We start from the raw sequence: 10826 nt of genomic DNA on the forward strand, positions 1-10826 counted from the left end.
TTAAAATATCATATTATATTAATTTTCCTAAATGAGATTTGTTATTTCTATTATACTTTCTATTAATCATAATCAAAATGCACAGGTTTTAAAATATTTTGAATGTTATATTTATCATCTTTTGTTTCAAACATAAAATATTAGAATACAACACGTAGCCCTAGCTTTCTTCATCCTCTATATTGAACGCTTTCTTGTTATGGTTGTTCAATAATTAAGAGTTTTGTTTTGTGGTAAGTGAGATGAAAACAACCACTATCATGACTTTCAATTTATTAAAGTTTCTGTTGCTTCCAATACATCTTTTTCAGTTTTCATCTTTTTTTATTGATTATTTTTTGTTCTCAATCGATGACAAGTCTATTTTGGAGGCTTTATTTAATTGATCAAATTCACTAGTGCATAGATGAAAGCTCGACTTAATCGACCATCGATCAAGAGTTCAAATTGCAAAGTCTCTTCTTTTCAAAGTGATTCCTATCGAGCATATGGACGGTGTTGGTATTAACCAGTTTGACAGATTTGATCAAGAAAGGATGTATTGTCGTCGAATATTGTTTGTTCCTCTCCTGTTCATGAGATCTCCACGATTGACATCAACACCACATCATAATTAGTTAGTAATTTCAATTGACGATTTTTAATTGGAATTTTCATACTCCAATCTAAATCGACTTCTTTTTTCATGAACGTAATTATTTAGTTAAAGCTTTTATCAGTACATCCCTCACTTTCTAAATTGATAAAATAGCAGAATTTTGGGCAAGTTCAAAAGCCATTTAGATGATTTAGTTAATTGGTTTTCAATTGTAGTCATATTTGTTTTTAAGTTTATTGTATTTGTAGGGTAGTTTGGAGACTAATTACAGTGTATTTATAGGCGACGTAATCGCAAAAAACTTTCAAAAGATCTTTTATGACTATAAACCCCTTATCCAAATTACATTGTAACTAATTTTTTCCTTTGCACGTTTCTTTTGTCATACATCTTTATTTTCTCCTAAAATATCTCCCCCGTTTTAAATCATGAAATCATATTGTTTTTTTTTTTTTTTTTCAAAGATCATTTTATTTATATGTTTTGAATTTTTTTAATCTTTTTTCAACTTATTTTATGTTTTTGCATTTTGATTTTTTAATTAGTTTTAAAAATTTATACAATCAAATATAGATTTATAGTTTGAAAACTTTAGAGCAATAGTGAAAACAGACCAATTGCAGACCAATTGTATTTAAAGTAGTAGGGTGGAGGAAATTATGGTTGCGATGATAGATTTAGAGACCATGATTTTATTCACGACAGCACCACTATTAAGAGTTGAGGTTGACGATGGATAGAGATTTCCACGGGACGGGGCCGGGACCGAGAAGCCTTCCCCGTCCCCGTCCCTACCCCCGCCTCCTATTCCATTCATCATCCCCGCAAATTTCCCCACAGGGAACTGGGCGGGGATTCCCCGCGTGGAAAAATTCTTCGCCTTTATTTTTCTCTAACATTTTTTTTAATTTTAATTAAATATTCTTTTTTACAAATCTTTAAACATTTTCAATGGAATTTTCATTTAAATGAAATATTGTCAATTTTACTAATTAAAATAATAATACACATGCAATTAAAAAAATATAATTAAAATTCTAAATTCTCATAATTTGTAAAAATTAAAATTAAACATTTAGAGCCTCCTATCTTAAATATTACAACATCTAAAGAATTAAAGTAATAAAAATCATGAACTTAAATAATTAAAACATCCATAATTATCTTAATAAAGTCTATTAATATTATGAATATATATATATATATATATATATATAGTAAAAATTTATAATTTATATACAAAATTGGGGCGGGGCTATATTCCTCGTCCCCAGCCCCAAATGTAAATAGGAAAAAAAATTCCCCACTCCCTCTCCCATTCCCCGTGTATTTGGGGATTCCCTGCCCCGTTCGGGGCGGGTCCCTACGAGGCCCCGACCCTGCGAATTTTTTGGATATCTCTAGTGACGGAGCCTCTGCCAGAAGAGTTGAGACAGAAGAAGATGGAACTGGAGTGATCACTAGTGGCCTTGAAGGAGCAATAAATGAAGCCGGTGGAGAAATGATGAAGTATTGGTGGAAGGAGAGGGAGCCACGCCGGACGAAGCAAGGGATGAAGATAGAATTCAAGGTGGAAGTGTCACCACTGTTGGTGGAGGAACCGATTTAGGAGAGAAAAATGGCGGTAACTTTGTTGGAGAAGAGGCTGGTGCAATGCTTAGAGTCAATCAATAATTTCTAGATATTTGTTTTAATTACAGTGTAGTTATAAATCATTCTTAATAAGTCAATTGCAATCTCATTTGTATGAGTGGGGTAGTTTAGACTTTTATAAATTCGTTTTGTCATTTTTACAAATGAAACGTTGATTTGCTATTTTAACAAATGTAAAGTTAAAATTTATCATTCTTCTTGTTAGTCCTAAAAAATATCAGAAACATGTCCATTATTTAAAGAATATATGTCGATGATATTACGATAACTTATGTTTTTTATATGTACACATAAAATTGAGATTTCAATATCTAGATTGAACATATATATATAGATAAAAAGTCTGAAATGAATGTACGTTAGAGAATATGAGAGTGGAAAAAGTAAATTATGATAAGAAAATAATCGAAAAATGACAAAGAATCATTGTGGGGAACCATTTGCTTAGCAAAAACTAGTTAAGCCAACAATTATGGGACCCTCTAACTATTAGATTCATCCCCAACATCTCTTCTACAATTATGCTCTATTAATTTTTCTTTTTTCTTTTTTCTTTTTTCTTATATTAATTTAGTTATGTTAGGCTATCCCCTTACTAAAATAAAATTATTGGATTACCTCCTCTTTAACGCTTATTTTTTTACATGTCAAAATATTAGAAACATCATACATTTTTTTTTTTTTAAAAAAAATTTAAATAGAGATACTTTGAAAAAGAATCTCTTTCTCATAAAGATAAGTATTGATTTGTAAGAGTAATTTTGGAGGACCTTATATTCACTATAAAGCCTTCAATTTTTTTTTTAAAAAATAGTATACTAAAAGAACTTTTGCTTTTTTATTTTTTAAATCACTTTTAGTTCCTAAACTTTGTAACTTTTTAATCATTGAATTTTAATTTATAATGATTTGATATCTGAACTTCCCATTTTGTAACAATTTCATCCATGAAATTTACTATATAACAATTTAGTCTTTATATTTTCAAATTTGTAACAATTTAGTTTTTATTGTAGAAATTATTGTTAAGATTTAATGAGACTTCTTGTATAAATAAATTAATAAACTAATTAGAGACTCAATATTTTTTTATAAAGTTCAAAATCTACGTCATAGAATAATAAAAAGTGCAAACTTTGATAATTTTTTTTACTTTAGGGACTAAATGCTAAATAGTTACAAATTTCAAAGTACAAGGACTAAATTATTATAAACTAAAGTTTAGAAACTAAATTGTTACAAAACTGAAAAGTATATTGATTAAATCATTACCAACTAAAGTTTAGAGACTATTACTTTCATGAAAATTTAGGAACTAAAAGTATTTTTTTAACCATTTTTTTCCTTAGTTTCTTTCATTTTCCATTATTTAGTTATTATTTACAATAATTAAAGGTCCATTTTACAACTAGTTTATCTACTTTTATGGTTAGGGGGTAAAGTTTGCTTTTATATATATATATATATATATATATTTTAAAAAATAAAAGTTTCAAGAATGAAGTTTCAATTTTCTATATGAAAAATGAATAGCCACTATAGCATCTCTCTCCTTTTTTTTTTTTAACATATGTCACAGCTGTACTTATTTCACTAATGTATTTCTCTCTTTCTAATATATTCCTATTTAATTCAATATTTGAATTTTTAAGTAACAATAAATTAAAATTACAATTTCATTATTATTGTACAAAAGGTGTTAACTTTTTTCTACATAAAATAAATTAAAAATTTTGTTAAACATATATGCTTTTATTTTTAAAATGAACGTAGATGATACATATATACAAAACTTAAATGATATCATCATAATGAAAATTACTAATCAGTTAAGTCATTCTTGTATAATATAGAATTGTAAGTTTTTTAATATCATAATGCAGGGCTCACAAATGAAAACATGGTTTAGACCTCATTTTAGTTTCTAAACTTTAAATTTTATTCTATTTTAGTTTCTTAGTCGTCGTTTGATAACCATTTAATTTTTTTTATTTTTGAGAATTATATTTGTTCTTACAACTTCTTTACTATAGTTTCCATCTTTCTTAACTCACTCTTAGAATTCTTAACAAAATCTCCAAAGCAAAAACTACGTTTTTTTTTTTTTTAGTTTATAAAACTTACATTGATTTTTAAAAACATTCTTAAAAAATAGATAACAAACAAAGAAATCAGTAGGTAAAAGGTAATGTTTATAAGATTAATTTTCAAAAACAAAAAATCAAATGATTATTAGAAGGGACTTAATTTTTTAAGATGTTTATTTTAGTCTATGAATTAGAGATGTATTTCAATTTGATCTCTAACATCTACTATATTGGTCCCAAACTTTCCGAATTTCTGTTTTAATTTTTAAACTTTAGAAAAATAAACATATGGTTCCTACCTATATTTTATCTTTAACATATTGATAATATAGCTTCAAATATGTAAATTAGCATCATATATCAAAACTACACATGTTAAAAAATGTTGGGTGAGTGAGTAGGCAAAATATTATATCAAAACTTTATAAATTAAAATAGACATTTAAAATTTTAAAAATAATTGTCTTTAAATATAGAAAAATAAATTAATTTATTTATAAATACAATAAAATGTCATGGTCTATTAGTGATAATAAAAATCTATCACATAGAACTATCAGTATCTATTAGAAAATATTTTCAATAATTTTATTATTTAAAATAATTACGTTGTTAAAAATCGATACAGTTATTTTTTTAAAGTTTAAGAATTAAAATATACGTTTTAAAAAATTTTAAGATAAAAAAAATCTAAAAGTATTTTTTTTTTCTTTTGTCCAATTAAATATAAGATTTTATTAACAGAAAAAATAAAAAAGCATGAAAATGGAAAAAGTCCAAGCAATGAACGGGGTTAGAATGCAACGCACTACCCACAAAATCCCATTATATGAAAATGTGAGAGAAAAAAACGTGAGAATATGATGGGCCCCACTAAATGAACGATCAGGATTCGCTCTCTCAAATCTACGATTCCGTGCCTTCAATCTTGCCCGCACGTTGTGACAGCTCATGCTCCGTTGGACGAAGCAGTGGGACCCACCTCCATCTCTTAACGTGGAGACCAATCATGTTGCTCGGTCCTGCCACGTCAGGAAGAGGGTGTGGGGCCCTGCTGTGACTCCCCAACATACAGTCTCTTTCCCCATGTTCTCAAACAGTTTTTTTTCTCCTCTGGTTGGGCTTCAATCATTGGCTCATTCACCAAATTACTCTTTTGCCCCTCTTTCTCTTTTGGTAACTTTTATTTTGCTTCTTAGTTTTTATTTATTTGTTTTATTATTTTTTAATTTTTTTTTCATAAACCAATATCTAAATTATCGATGTTGATAGTAATATCGAAATTTTAATGTTACAAAAATATTGATAAAATTTCAATTTCGATAGATATTTGTGAAAAAATTATAAAAAATAAATTTAAATTAGTAAATAAATATTTTATGACTTTTAAAACAAGTTAACATGTCTATTGTTTATATTATATTTATATTTGTGATATTTTTTTATTTATTTATTATGTTGAGTGGATTTTTTACAATAAAATGGAATATCAAACTTAAGAAAATGTGAAAATATCGATGAAAATTTTATACTATGCCCAAAAAAAAAAAAAGAAACAAAAAGGAAAATAGTTGGATTCTATGAGATTTGATGTTTTTGTTTCCATAAGTCTCCTTTTCAAACTTTGGGGAAAAAAAGTTTACATTTTCTAAGTTTTGAGCAAAGTTTTATTTGATCTAAAACACAAATTTTGAGTTTTTGTTTTCATTTGATTTTATTGTTTTAAAATTTTACATTTATATATTTGAATTTTGAGTTTTTAATCTTTTTTTTTTTAAGAAGTTTTAGTTGGTCTTTATTTAGTCTACAAATTTTGAGATGGTATATTTTTATTCCTAAGTTTTCACTAATGTTCATTTTTTGTCATTTAGGGTTAACTTTTAATTAATAAATTAATATAAATTAACATAAATGACTAAAAGTGAACATCAATGAAAAGTTATGGATAAAAGTGTAAAATCTTGAAAGTAATGGATCTTTTGCAAACTATAAAATTGACTAATTACCAATTAATTTGGTTTAAAATTATTTCATTTTGGTCTTTAAACTAATATGTCAAATTTGAAATGAGTCACCAAAATGAGTATACTTCGACTATATAAGTTTGCATTATCAATTTTGATGTCCAAAGTTCAATTTTTTGAACCACATTATTTAAAAAAAGAAAAAATAAAATAAAATCTTTTAATGTAGGTTAACATTTATTTAATAAGCACTTAAAAATATTAATTAAATATTTAATCTAAAAAGCACTTTTAAATATTTTTTGATCTACTTTTAGAATCCATCAAACTATTTTATTATGCAAATTAGAAAAATTGATTCAAATCGATCAAAAGCATTATCTTAACAAAACACTACCATTTAAAAAACATAGATGGTCAAACATACGCTAAACTTTTTAGCTGTGATTTTAAACTTATTAATATAGATGTTTGGGTTGAAAAAAAGAACATTTCAATGGCAGGAACTAGTAGAAAATAGTTGAGAATTAAAAATTAATAAAAATAAAAAAAATACAATAAATTACGTAAAAAATAGAAAATGAAAAAAATTAAACCATGACAAACTAGATAGAAATCCATTATGTAAAAACATTACAATGAGACAGAATTCTCTCTCCAGTCTCAACAACAACACTCGATCAAAGCTTTTGTGATACTAGTGACACTCTTTTCTCAAATCTCATACTAGAAAATACAAACACGAAAAATGTAACTAGAGTTAGTACATTTAAACTTAAAGTGTTTTTAATTGAAACCATTGCTCCTTCTATAACGCTCGTAACTCGTCCAATATTTTGTCAAAATTTTAATATAGCTCATCAAAATAAATGAATCGATAAATTAAAGATGTATTTATGTCAATTTTTTTTTTTTTAAGAATTGACAACAAAAGTTAAAGTGATTGTTTATATTAAATGTAAAAATTTTAAATAGTTTAGAGTGGAAAAAAAACACAAATATTATAAATTAAAACCTAAATTCTACCAATCTAACCCTAGGTTTCTCTTTCTAGAAAAACCTTAGTTTCCATCTTTATAACTTAATTAGGGCTTCATTAAAAAAAAAAAGTTAATTTTTTAAAATATATTCATCACAAATCCAATTCACTATGTATGAAATTTTAAATTATTTGAAAGTTAAACTCCGTTGATCAAATCAATCAATTTTAAATGATTCGACTATTTCTCGTCTATTGGGTATTGTCATGGTCAAAATTTGATATTCCAACAAATTTGGAATTGTACAATTATAAAACTAAAATAATATATGGTTAATAATATAAGAGATGAGATATATCAAAATTTAATTAATTGGGTATGCAAAATACTAATAAAAAATTGTTGTTTAATAAATAATTATCCTTATTTCAAGGGCTTAAAAGAAGTCTGGATGTAACACATCCTTCTCCAAATTGTAAAAGTCAATTAAATGCAATCTTATCTCTAATGATATGACTAAATGATTGAACCACAAAGTTAATTAAAATATCATCTCTCAACTTTTGTAATTATGGTGTGTTTTAATTTTAATCCTTTGGCTATATTGATTAGTCCACCAAAACCAATATATTATTGGCTGCCTTGTCTTTTAAGTAGGAACAAAAATATTTTAAATATTTGTGTGAGGGCCAGAAAAACTTGGGTCAATAAAAGAAAAGGGAAATTTTTCCGAACAGAAAAAATATCAAACTATTTATAAAAATAGAAAAAAAATATAGATAGATAATACTTATATCAAAATCTATCACATAGTATTAATGATAGATTTCTATCCGTCTCTATAAAAAAAATATTAAAATTATGTTATCTTGAGTAAATAATTTTCTTTAAACTTCTATTTTTGAAAACCTCCCATAAAAAAAAAATATTTTTTTTTTGTTCTTGATTAGTAACTAATTGAAAATTAATTGCATGGATCTAACATTATTAACCTTCCTTGTAGGTCAGTTCAAACTATACCCCTCATTTCCTATGTTTTTTATATGCTAATAAAAATTACATTATGTTTGATAATTTGATGTCCAAGAAAATTATAATTTTCTTAGAATTTCATCTTTTTTTTTTTTTTTTTTTTTTTTTTTTTTTTTTTTTTTTTTTTTTTTAAGTTTTCATTAACCATGGCTATAACATTATCTACCTCTTCAGATTTAAATTTGAATCTTCACTTTTTGTTTTCTCCATAAAATAAGATTTTTAACTTTCACATCCCACGATTTTTCTCGGAATAATATTTCTTTTATCTTAAAAATGAGTTGATACTAAAAAATATTCGCTATATTTTTTAATATTTTTTATATGTCAATTTAAACATATCTCAAAGGAATAAAACACCCGTAACAATCCCAAAAGTCGATAGTTTTATAACTTTTTTTTTTTTACTTAAACTTATAGATCTCTATTTGTTTTGCCATAAAATAAGGTTTTGACAAATTGGTGACTCTTAGCCGAGTTTTTTTTTTTCCTGTAACACGTGAAGTGGAGGAATCAAATTAGTTTACAAATTTTATGATAGTCCATGTTCAAATGTGAGTATATTATTTTATGGACAAAATAATATCACTTATTGATTAAACAATCTAATATAAGCATAAGTTTTCTGAGTAAGGTATTTATTACACGTTTAGCCTTTATAGTTTCATATTCTGTGGGTTTAATGGTCCATAAATTTGAAATGTGTCTAATAAGTCTTTTAATTTTCATTCTTTATCATAGAATCTATTATTTTAACCATATCTAATAAATCTTGAACTTTTATTTTTGTGTCTAATAGGTCTATGACATATTAAAAAAGAAATTAAATCAACTGATTTATTAGATATAAAATTAAATTTAATATCTAATGGGACTCTTAATTTAAAATTTTGTATCTAGTAGGTCTGTGAATTTTTCTTTTAAAAATATGTATAAAAATGTCCTAATTGACATAAAATTGAATATGCCAAAGTGAACTTGGTTGTGGTATTGACATGCGCTCCATCCCTTGAGGTTGAAGTTCACTCCCCAAACCTGTAGTTGTACTAAAAAAACATAAAATTGAAGATCGAGATACCTATTAAACAAACAACTCAATGTTTAAAAATCTATTGGATAGTTTTTAAAGTTTGTGGACTTATTTGACATAAAACTAAAAGTTCAAGGATTTATTAGACACTTTAAAGTTCACGTGTCAAATAGACAAAAATTTGAAGATTCAAAGACTTTGAAATTTAACATTATTTTAATTGGTAATAATTAGATCACTAAACATGTTTTAACATGCTTTAAATCCTTGAATTACAAAACTACCAATATGCATAGAATGTTACTCAAATTCATAATTTTTTTTTTATGTAATTTTCTAAAAAAAATGAAAAGAATATGTATTGAACTAAATCAGACATTGAATCATTTCAAAAACAAATGTCCTAAGCTAAATTATTGTTCAAATTATGAAATAATGACTACCAAAATTTTACTTAGTTTCCTCTCAAATAATAATATAGGATCAACTAAATTACTATGAAAGAGATTTTTTTCAAAACCATTTTTCTAATTACTTTTGAAAAAATATAGGTTGTATAGTAAAAATTAAAATCATGGTCTATCTTGAAAATAATTATTACTTTCATTAACCAAAAATATTTTTCTCGACAATATATATACTTGGTCAAGAAATAGTGGTAATTGAGATTTGTTCTATTTTAGTCAGTACTATCAAATATCTAATTCTAGTTCTTGTACTTTCAATAAATTTTAAAATTAATTCATATAGTTAGTTATGGTTAATTTTTCCAAAAATAAGATAGTATTTTGTATATAAATTTTGAAAATATATTCACATTTTTTTTCTTAAAATGAAATAATTATTGTTATTAGTTTAATAAAAATTAATTTCAAACGATGAATAGAAAGTAATTTTGAGATTTATTAGAAGTAGGTGGACTTAATTTAGGCATTTTGGTGATTAAATTTAGAATGAAATAATATTTTATATATATGTACATATATAACTTTTTTTAGGAGAATAAATAAATGTGGGGGTGATTAACCATCAATTTCGAAAAAAAGAAAAAAAAACAACAATAACAAAAGATTAGATGGCTTAATAGTAAAAAATGATAATGTTGGCTACCGTATCTAAACGTCTAAAATATTTATATTAGTATCGAAACTTTTTGTCATTATTATTTTACCCACTTTCGTACTTGAATATTTATTATGCTGCTTGAATATATATATCCTGACAAATATTTTGAGTTCAACATAATCTTTTATGACGAGGAAGATTCGAACTTTCAAACTTAAAGCATATTATCTCGACTCGTTAACTATTTTTACTAAAGTTGTAAAATGGATTTGTTGAAAACTAATTAATAACCAAAGTAGAATAATCCTAAAAATTAGGGACTAAAATCCAATTTGAACCATAAATTTTTGTTATTGACAATACTGTTGAAAGCAGCTCCTAAACCACTTGTAAAATTTTCACCCCATCATCAAAATT

This window comes from Benincasa hispida, chromosome 11 (genome assembly GCF_027475165.1).
Source record: "Benincasa hispida cultivar pf3 chromosome 11, pf3_genome.v1.1, whole genome shotgun sequence".
Lineage (NCBI taxonomy): Eukaryota > Viridiplantae > Streptophyta > Magnoliopsida > Cucurbitales > Cucurbitaceae > Benincasa > Benincasa hispida.